The 10,022-nt window shown below is 48.9% G+C and overlaps 1 long non-coding RNA gene across 1 annotated transcript; it reads right to left on the bottom strand.

Moving 5' to 3' along the window:
• Positions 1 to 204: 204 nt before the first annotated feature.
• Positions 205 to 9,340, bottom strand: LOC308188348. Its single transcript, XR_013945432.1, has 2 exons — positions 7,632 to 9,340; positions 205 to 7,039 (listed from the first exon to the last, which is right to left on the bottom strand). It is a non-coding gene; the product is annotated as an uncharacterized lncRNA (long non-coding RNA).
• Between the last annotated feature and the right edge of the window lie 682 nt (positions 9,341 to 10,022).

Raw genomic sequence — 10,022 nt, 5'->3', positions numbered from 1 at the left:
GGGGTGGGGTGGCTGGAGTCTTCAAATATGACCTATTTACAAAACTTCTTGCTTTCCTATATTCTGGCTTGAAGATTACTGCCCGAAGAATAGTTTGAATATGTGAAATTCTCCCTGCTTCCTAACTTACATTTTTAACGAGACCAATTGATAAAACCTTGTGGGGTTTTTTCATGCTTATTCACATATTGACCCATTTAACCGTTTTGGTTTCATAACCTCGTCTTAGGAGAATAGCTTCCAGGCTTCTTTTAGTTGTCTTCAGTAAGTGCATCCTGCCTGAAAAAGTTTCTCTTTTTTCTAAAACGTGCTTTCCATCACACACACACACACAAAAAAAAAAAAAGTTTTGTGTCGCCAAACTGCAGCTCTGGCTGATCTGAGCAACTCATGATGCACCCACCTCAGCTACACACCAGATGACAGCAGTGGACAAAAGCACTCCTTTAGCATGCCCGTAGCCCCAGCGCATAAATGGCATGGTTTTGTGCCAGCTGAAAGCGGCCGCGGACCCAGGGAGCTCTCAGCGGGAGGGCTGTAGCCAGCTTGCAGACTCCCTGCCACCTCGCCCGCTGCAAAGAGAGAGAAACACGTTGCATGTAAAGGCAGCGCTACCAGCTGCTGACCGTGCTGAGCACAACTATTTAGCTGGGGTTGAATGGCAGCTTCGTACATGTTAGTTTTTGTGCATCGCGTGGTTCTGTTTTAAATAAAGTTGCAGATAGAGGGTATACTAATTCCATTGTCTGTGAGTTTCGGTGCTTGGAAAAGATAAGTATACATTGACAAGATTGCAAACCGAAGTTGTTTGTGCTCTGAAGAAATTCACTTCAACGCATGAGAGGACGTTTCCTTGCCAGTCATCGCCTTTTCTACTGGCACAGATGCCAGTTAGTGTCAATTCTGATTTATTGGTTGGGGGGAGGATCGTTGTTCAGAAGGAATGAGAGTGAGATCAGCAATTCAGCCTACGAGACCCCCCACACGCTGCGAGGAGTGGTAATCTTGCATGGCTCCCGACCCGGGCTGGATTGGAACCAGTGATGTAGAGGTTGGAACAATGCTCGAGCTCATCCCCTAAGCTATTCGCTCCCATTCCCGTGTAGGGTATGTTGATTGTACTTTTATTTAAAGTGCTTCAGGTAGGAAAAATGAATATTTACAATTAAATATATGTAAATGAAAGTGGAAAGGCTTGATTGGAAAAATATCAAGTTTCTAATACATATTACTATAGTAAGACCTCCCACACAAGACAAACATTTGTAGTCAGACCTAATAAATATTCCTTTCTGGTTCCAGTGCTAATGGAGAGCCACAGAGGTATCAAAATCTTTTTGTTTGCATCTCCGTCCTCTACAGAACTGGAAGACTCTTTGATCCGATTTGGTTCTGGTTTATTCTGTGTGATGCCATGCCTCTACTCGACACTTTTAACAGATTGCTATAAGTGTTGGCTGGGCTGGCTAAAACCGATTATTATGTTGTACCTTGTAACTCTTTTTGTGTGACTATGCAATGTACAAGGGGCAGGTGATCCTTGCAAACGTCAAACATTAAAAGAAAATATTAAGCTGTTTTTCAAAGGATCATTCTTTATCCACACTGAAACGCAACTAGGCTGTGATTTTCTAGTGAACAGTAAGTTTTGATTCTAATTTTTCTTAAACCATTCTTTTCTACAGGTCCTTTTTGCTGTCTGTCAGAATCCCACCTCTCCCACCGCACACTCTCTGTTCCTCCCCTTTCCCCTCTCTCTCGCACATATGATTTTGAGCGTAATGGGTGTCATTTCTCTCTCTATCTCTCCATCTGTTCCCACGATCAACACTCACAGTCCAGCCCCTACTTTGCATCTAGTATGCGTATTCTCTTTATCCTTGGTCTGTTTTGATTTCACGCTTTTCCTGTCTCTCCTTTGCCCTCTCCACCATGCCTTTGGTCTCCCTAGCCATCAGAGACCTGAGGGTGTGGTTTGACATTGCAGCTAATTTGGGTTGTTTGCTGCCAAAAAGAGTGTCCCTGTCCCCCGGCTGTGTGCTGCTGTCGCTTCCCTTGCAGTGGCACTGGCTGTCACCTCGCAGCTTAAGCGAGATGGAGTCGAGGAGTTAAACCGATAGAAAACTCGGCCTGTAGCAGCAGCAGAGGAAGAAAAATCAGATTCGTTCTCCATGGTTTTAGCTCACTGAACCAGCTCACTGGGATTGGCCGAGCACCAGTGGCACCGCAGGGGATGGGGTAGAGCGGGCAGGTTGAAGAGGGGCACGATCCCCTTTGGAAGGGCAGCTGCAAGGTCAGTCAGTCTTCTGCAAACCGTAGCCTAGTGGCTCCCATCTCTGTCTTGTGTATGTCTTCTGCTAGGTTCTCCATGCTAAGAACTGGCCTCTCCTTTCCCTTAAAGCCTCTTGGTCAAGAGTCGCGTCGGGTTGGTTTTGGGGTGGGTTGGTTGTTTTTTTGGTGTTTTTTTTTTTACAATAGTGGGAGAACAGTTCTGCTGCTTTGCAGTACTTTCAGATGAGCAAGGTCTCTGTGGCCCTACGAAAGGGGCCAGGAGGTGTCACAAGGAGACCCCGGTTTGAAGCAGTTTTGAGGGCAGAGGAGGCAAGCAACAAGAAAACAGCCATGACTTGAGTGGCTGCCAGTATTTTCAACAGGTGGCAGCATTGGGGTGGAAGGCAACCAAGATCACACAGCTTTCCCCAAGGTCTGCCTGCATGTAGGGAGAGACTTCGTCTGAGGAACTGCAACCCAAAGAGCTGTGGTTTGCAGCACCAGGTACTCTTGAAGGCTACTTCTATCCATCCATCTGCTGAGATGCAGCTCTTCATGCAGCTCTGATAGGATGGAGGGGATCTTTCTTACCTTGCAGTCAAGTACTGAAGCATGTGCCCAGGCTGGTTAGTTAGTTTGGCTTTTAATGCTGCAACAGCAACAAAATTGACTGAGGGAGGCTGCAAAGGAGCAATCTCAGGAATCTCTTCTTCAATACAGCAGGTCAGAGCTGAAAGAACGTACATCTGTGTTGTTAGAGTGGGTACTTTTTGCCTCATTTCTGACCATGCGAGGCTCTCTTAAAACAATAGAATTATTTTCAAATCAAATTTCGTAAAATGGAGTTGTTAGGATGAGATCAAAATTTACATAAGCCTTCTATTTAACCTATTACCTATGAAAATTTACTTCAGGCTGGAACTTGTTTTCCAGAGTTTACAGCATACAAAACAAATGGTTTTTAAAATTTCCTTACTTATGAGTACCTTAAATTGTGTTTTCTGAAAGGGGAAAAAAAAATCCTGGAACGTTACCAGATTAATTTGCATTTTGGCTCTGATGTAACTCAAAATAGATTAGATTAAAAAAGGAAATTTGGCAAGTGATTACTCAATTACATGATTTTACTGCTTTGGTATTTTGAAAATAAAAATGAACAGATCTGTTTTACTTTGAAAAGTGCCTGGTGCACGTGTGCTGTAACCACTTTTCAGAAACCATATGGAAGGTTCCTTACGCTGCATATGGCAACGCTACCCGCAGCTCAGATGCGTAGTCCTGCGACAGACTACACGAGCTACATCAGCTCCAGGGGGGTCAGTGGTTTTAATCCGTGCATTCGGATAATGCTGCCCCAAAGTCGTGCAGAGCGCTGGGCTTGGTTTGGAGAACCCAGCGAGTTCACGGTGGCGGGGCTGCATTGCTCCTTTTTCATAGAAAGGCAATAGGGGAGGGAACACCTAGGTTGTGCAAGATGCAAAGGTGAGCAGTACCTACAAATGCTTTTAAGGTATTTCCTCATCTGGAGCTGTGGGTATCTGATCTCTGTGCCTTCCTCGTTGCTCGATTCCCGTGCACTTGTGTCTCCAGCCCCTCCATTTGTAGCCTCTGCTGACCCCTAGAAGACAAGCAAGTGGTGACAAAACCCCTGGAGTCTGTTTGCATTGCTCCTTGAAGTGCTGAGGGATGGGGCAGTGCTATAGCTTAAACTGAGAAGCAGCAGGGTCTGCTGGTATTCCTGTCACCCTGTTTTCATTAGTGAAGTGACAGGGGGAGAGAGAGCATCCGCTCCTCGCTCACCGCCTTGTCCCCTTGGAGTGCCTGGGGCTGTATTTGTTGTTTTCAGGTCTCCGTTCTGGAGATGTGCACTCAGTGCCATTATCTGGTCACTTCCCTGCCCTTTTCCACAGGGCAATTTTGGTCCTTGAGAGATTTTCCTTACGTGTGTGTGCAGCTGTCCCCTCTGCACACAGTGCTGCAGCATGCGCCTGTGCCCTCAGCGCAGAGCCAGCTTGCTGGGTGGTTAATTACAATGAAGTCACAGCAGCTTCACATGTCAGAAACCTTACCTCGGTCCGTCCCTGCCCTGACGAACTGCAGCTTTGCCGGTTGGTTTGAACGGGGGTTAAACCTCTCTATAAACGCTCGTTTTGGTGTAGCGGTGATGGTGCAGGCCCAAAGCCCTGACACCTGAAGAGCAGAATATGCCAGGTCATTGTTAGGAATTAATAAATGCCTTTGGAAAAAGCAGAGAGGAACAGCGATTGGTGACTCACTTGGCTGCAGAGCCCGTGGGGTTGCAGCGAGCTGGGCCTGGCTAAAGAGGGATCGCTGCCTCGGTAGCACACAACCTGCGGTGTCGTGACAAATGCTCTACTTGCACGGCAGGGAGGTCCTGCCTCGTCCCCCTTGAACTCTGTCAAGAGCCAGCGTGGCACAAGGCTGCAGTTTGCCCTCAGGTTTCATCCTGCCACCTCTTACAGGTAACCATTTTCAGCTACTGCAAGCCTGCTGGTCGGCAGAGCTATTGCTGCGAAGTATGAGATGTATCTTTTCTGTCCAAAATAAAGCTCATCGCAAGACTGTCTTTACTTTTCCTTCATGTCTTCACTATTCTCCTGTACAAACGCAAAGCGATGGCCTTCAGGAGTCTCCCCTGCCACGTGGGACTTTTTCACTGAAGCCATCGGTGCACGAGGACCGCTGCTGCTTCCCCTCGAGAACTGCACACGTTTATTTTCCCCAACTTCCCACCTGTGTGGGAGCAAGGGAGCCAGCTCCGGTCTGTGTAGGTGCCGCCAGTGGTCCCAGGCTCTCTGGGACTCAGGGACGGACACGGCACCAGGCTGTTATCCAGCAGCAGGAGAGGAGCTAAAAGCTCCTAGCTTTTAGCTACCAGCTTTTTAGCTACTGGTGTGTGTGTTATGCACAGTCTGTGAGTTTCAATCCCGTATCTCTGAGGTCGGTTGCCAGAGACCAAAGGGGGCAGGAGCACATATAGGTGGCTCTCACTGTCAGTGAGGTTGTCGCATCAGGCGATGGCATCTGTGTTGCGAGGGGTGGTGGAAAGCTCTTGTGTTCTGGAGGTGAGGGTAGGATGATAGGACTGGGGGAGTTGCAATTCATGCATCACTTGAAGTCCAGATTTCACCTCTGAGTCTTAAATTGGTCTAGAAGTTATCTAAGAAGTCCCAGCTGGGTATGTGGTCATCCCGAGAAAGCTTCCCGCTTACACGCCTCGCCCCAAAACAGCCGCTGTCGCCTGGGCCACGCATCGCAGAACGGGAATTCGAGCGGCACCTGAAGAAGCGTTTCGGAGGCTTGCTCGGGTTAACCTCGTGGAGCACGGCCGTAACCCTACGGGGCTCCGGAAGGCCTGTGCACGGGGATTTGGGCTGGTGACCCCTTCTGCTTCCCCTCCCCTTAACTAAGCCAGGGGGTCCCGTACGCTGTGTCCCCTGGCTGTGCGCCTGGCCTCTGCCGGGGGATGAAAGAAGAGGAGGAGGAAGAGGAGGAGGAAGAGGAGGAGGGGACCCCTCCGATCCCCCCGCGGGCTCCTCGGCTCTCTCCCCCTCCTCGCAGCGATGCTCCCCGTTAGCCGGGAAGGGGAGGGCAGAGGAAGGAGCAGCGGGGCGAGGACCGGCTGCTGCCGCCGGGGGTGGCCGCGCCTGGGGGTGGGGGGGGACGGGACCCCGGCCCCCGCTTTGTGTCTGGCCAAAGCAAAGCCCCCGGCTGTGGCCGCTCAAGTGGCCGCAGCCCTGCGCCCGGACTCGCCACCACTCACCTTAATACAGCTGGGGGGGACATTTGGGCATCTTCCCGTGCCTTGCTCTCTGCCGGGGGGCTCCGGGGGGGGCTCCGGGGGGGGGGGGAAGGAAGGGCCGGGGGCGGTTGCTCCGCCCTTGCCGCGGGCACCGGCACCTGTGCGAGCATCGCTTTGGGCTGAGCCGTGGCTTTTTTTTTTTTTTTCCCTTTTTTTCATCCCCAGCCCGCGATTGTTTCACTACACCTGAGCCCCGCTCCGATCCGCGCCCGGCAGAAGGCAGGGCACGGCTCCTGCCCAGCGAATGAGGGGAGGGAGAGGCAGGGGGCCGGGGAACTTCACGGGAAAAAAAAAAAAAGAAAAAAGAAAAAAAAAAAGTGTGAAATAAAAGGAGTCTTTAGGAAAAAAAAAAGAAAAAATCCCGAACGTGTGTGCGTGTGTGTTTTCCTGCCAAAGCAGGATGTCAAATGCTGTCCTTTCCCCCTCTTTTTTCAAGCGCGCTAAAAGGAAAATTCTTCACAGAATCTTAAAGAACTTTTTTTTTTGACACAACAGCTGCAAAATCTATTTTCTAAACAAAGATTTATACATATTTATATGAGCTTAATCCAGATTTTTTTTTAATAAATCATTCTCAGAACTGCAGAGGTAAACTATATGTAAATACCTCAAGTAATAGGCTTGTAGTGCAAATCACATCATTTTATCTTCAATTTTGCATTCGTTTTTCTGGCTTAAAGGTGCATCAGAGATATGCATTTTAGCATATTCAGAACACGGGGCGTGAAATTAAATGTTTGACAGAGTGAGAAAAATATACAGACTTTGGAGATGCCTTAAAAATAGTAATTTATGCAGATCTAGAGGAGTGAAATCATTTGCAATGGAGTGACCCTCTCTCCAGGAATTTTTTGCTCAGTGTTCTTCTCTAATCTCCTGCTGTATCTTCATTTTTCATTGAACTAGCCAGTTTTCTGCGAAGCAGTCTTGTAGATAAGGGAAGTGCTAAAAGAAGAAGAAAGAAGAAGCTCAGTGGGTCCGTTTCCATTGCACTTTTACCCAAGGCAATGGGCAGAATTTAACGGATTCCTTCCAACATATGTTTTTGCCAGATAAGTAAACAGTGTGTGTCGGAAATGAAAAAGCATTTGCAATTTAATGACATTACAGCTCTCAGCTTAGGCTGGCGTGCTGCGAGGCGAAAAGCAGAAAGAGAGAGGAGAGTAGAAAGAGAAAAAGAACAAAGTTCATCTTCCCTTTTGTGCATTTTTATCAAGGAAAATATTACTTCTTTCCCCCTCTTGTTCTCTTTTCTTTTTCTCTTTGCTTTTTTGTCTCACTCATTTACATTTTTTTTCTTTCCTCTCCTTTTCTCTCCTCTGTTCACTTTTACCTTTCTCTCCCACCGCCACAGACCCGTTTCCTTTCCCCACCCCCCCTCCCTTTGTGTCGCCGCATTCATCCTTTTTTTTTTTTTTTTTTTTTGCGGGCCATTCACTTTTTTTTTTTTTTTTTTCACCTAGAGAAGCCGCTTATCCAGCGATGTATCTCTCCTTCTCCCCCCCCACCTCTCCGCCACCCCCCCCCCCCCCTTTACCGTGCTGTCCTCCCGGCGCCGCGGCTCCCAGGCACCGCCGGCGCCGTCGGAGGGATTGCGGCTCTCCGTCCCGGCCCGAGGGGCGACAAACCCCGGCCCCTCTGCCCCGGGGGGACCCCGGCCCACCCCCGGGCTGGGTGCGAGGACGAGCCGCCGGCAAGCCCCCTGGTCCGGGCACATGTCTGAAAGGGGGGGGGGGGGGGGGGCTCTGGGCACGTGTGTGTGTGTGTGTGTTTCTTTTAACCATGAAATTACATCTTCCACATCTTCCAGATCCGGTACTTGGTAAGTAAAAAGGGAAATCTGGTCGGACATAAGGAGGTAAAGTAGCTAGAGGTGGTAATTTAATCAAGCGAGGATATATTTCAATGGTTTTTTTTTTTTTCTGGTCTTCTAGGCATTAGCACTTTAAATTCATTATGGCTGTTTGACAGATATATGCAGCCTTAAGGATCTAAAAATGAAATCCAAGAAGTATAGCCTGCTAGAGGACATATATTGAAGTTAAGAGATTAAAACGGTCTAACCATTGCAAACAGAATGGAACATCTCGCATTTCTCATTCCTTATAAGCATGACTATTTTGCAGATGTTAAATGCGGTCTGCTCTAATTATGAACGAGGGGATGGGGGGACCCGCTCGAGAGCCGAGGCTTTCTAACTTTTATATTGATGAAGTGGATATTAGAAAGACAATATTAGCTCCTGTGCCGTCTCAGGCTCGGGAAGTTTTACATGGGGGATTTTCTCTATCAATAATTTAATAAGGAGGCTGCAGCAGCAGCAGCCTCTCCTACATGCTTTAAAGACTCGAGGATCGTGCATGAATTTCCTATAAGGCGAGTAACAAAAGCGCCAAATGAGAAAAGCGGGTCTTTTCTCCGTCTAACTGGGACACCGAGGACTCTGTGTCATTACAGCAATTTAGCAGCGTTAATGATCTGTAATATTAATACATCATACTTGAAAATGGGCGAGAGTTGTCATAATTAAACGCATTAAGCCACAATTAAAAACTCATCTGAGCGGTTGTAAAGATACCGGCGGCGATAAGGCTGCTCGTCGCGCTCCGAGCCCCCCCTGCCCCGGCGCCTTCCTCCCTGCGCGCCCCCGCTGCGCGCCCCCGCGCGGCTGGGGATGGGGGGGGGAGCGGGGGGGCTCCGGGAGCGCGCCCCCGGCGAGCTGCGAGAGTTCCTCGCCAGCCCAGGCTGCCCCAAGGCTTGTCCCCGGCCCGGCCCTAGTAATTGCCAAAAGGGCTCAGGCTCGGGCAGGTGACTGCTGATGGACAGCCAGAGCGCTTCCCCTTCCCATCCCCCGGTGGATTTTTCACCCCACGGACACGCGCGTTGATTTTTAGGATGGTTTCGCAATGGGGAAAAAGGTTGTGGCACTAGGCAGCGTGCTCGCTGGTGGTCCTCTCCTGAAAACTGCTGGTCTCGTGGGCCAGATCCGGGTAAATCTGGCTGGGGGAAAGTGGTCTCGCAGCCACTCGGTGTGCAAACGGGCGGCTGGGCATCGGGGAGAAACCCCATCTGGTGCCTCCCCAGGGAAAGGCTCCAGCCCTAGGGTCTTCCCAAGTTCAACCCTATCCATCACGCACAGAAATTGTCAGGGTCCCAACCCAAGGAAAAGTTTCCGACAGATCTTGAAAGCAATACCAAACATTCGGCCTATTTCCAGCCCTAATCCGTACCTCCATGGACGTGTAGGCTTGCTTCCTCTGGAACTGCTTGGTGAGCGGTTGGACACGTGGACAGAGCACATGGACACTGCCTCTGATATGGGGTCCAGAGGTGAGCACCGTGAATTTGGGTCACTTTCCACCTGTGTATACCTTTCCTGTCCATGCTGAGGTCAATGATGTTAAAAACAGTAGCAGTGCCAATAAGGGGGATAAAGTATTTACAAACAGATGGAGAAGATTAAAACATACAAAGTAAAGTAACACAGTTTGCTCAGCCTTCAGATAAGATATTTAGGCAATGTTGATGCTTTTGTATTTTGTTTTGTGCTGCTGTTATATTTGAACTTACCCTAGAGTTATCCATGAGATGAAGAGTTCCTAGCTGGGTATTGCTGCTTACATCAGCAAACTAATGAAAATCATTTACACATGTAGCTGTTTACATACGTAAGTCCGACATTCATATGTAGCATGCGCGTTTCCTCGGAGGTCCCTGCTTTCCGTGGAAATGTTGCTCCCTCCAGAAGCAGCACGACTGCAAGAGCTCACTGCTGTGACTGTAAGTATCGAGGGAGTCTTCGTTTGTATTTGTCAAAAACATACAGGTATAAAGTGGGTATATCCTGCAGAACTGCCAAGGTGTAAGCTGTGATAAACCAGGGGAAGCAAGTAAAATTAAAACGTCAACGTCATAGAATATTAGCTTA

The sequence above is a fragment of the Anser brachyrhynchus genome (assembly GCF_964034855.1).
Source record: "Anser brachyrhynchus genome assembly, chromosome: 1".
In the NCBI taxonomy this organism is placed as follows: Eukaryota; Metazoa; Chordata; class Aves; order Anseriformes; family Anatidae; genus Anser; species Anser brachyrhynchus.
Note: the sequence above shows the minus strand (reverse complement) of the source record. Positions and strands in the feature narration are given on the sequence as shown.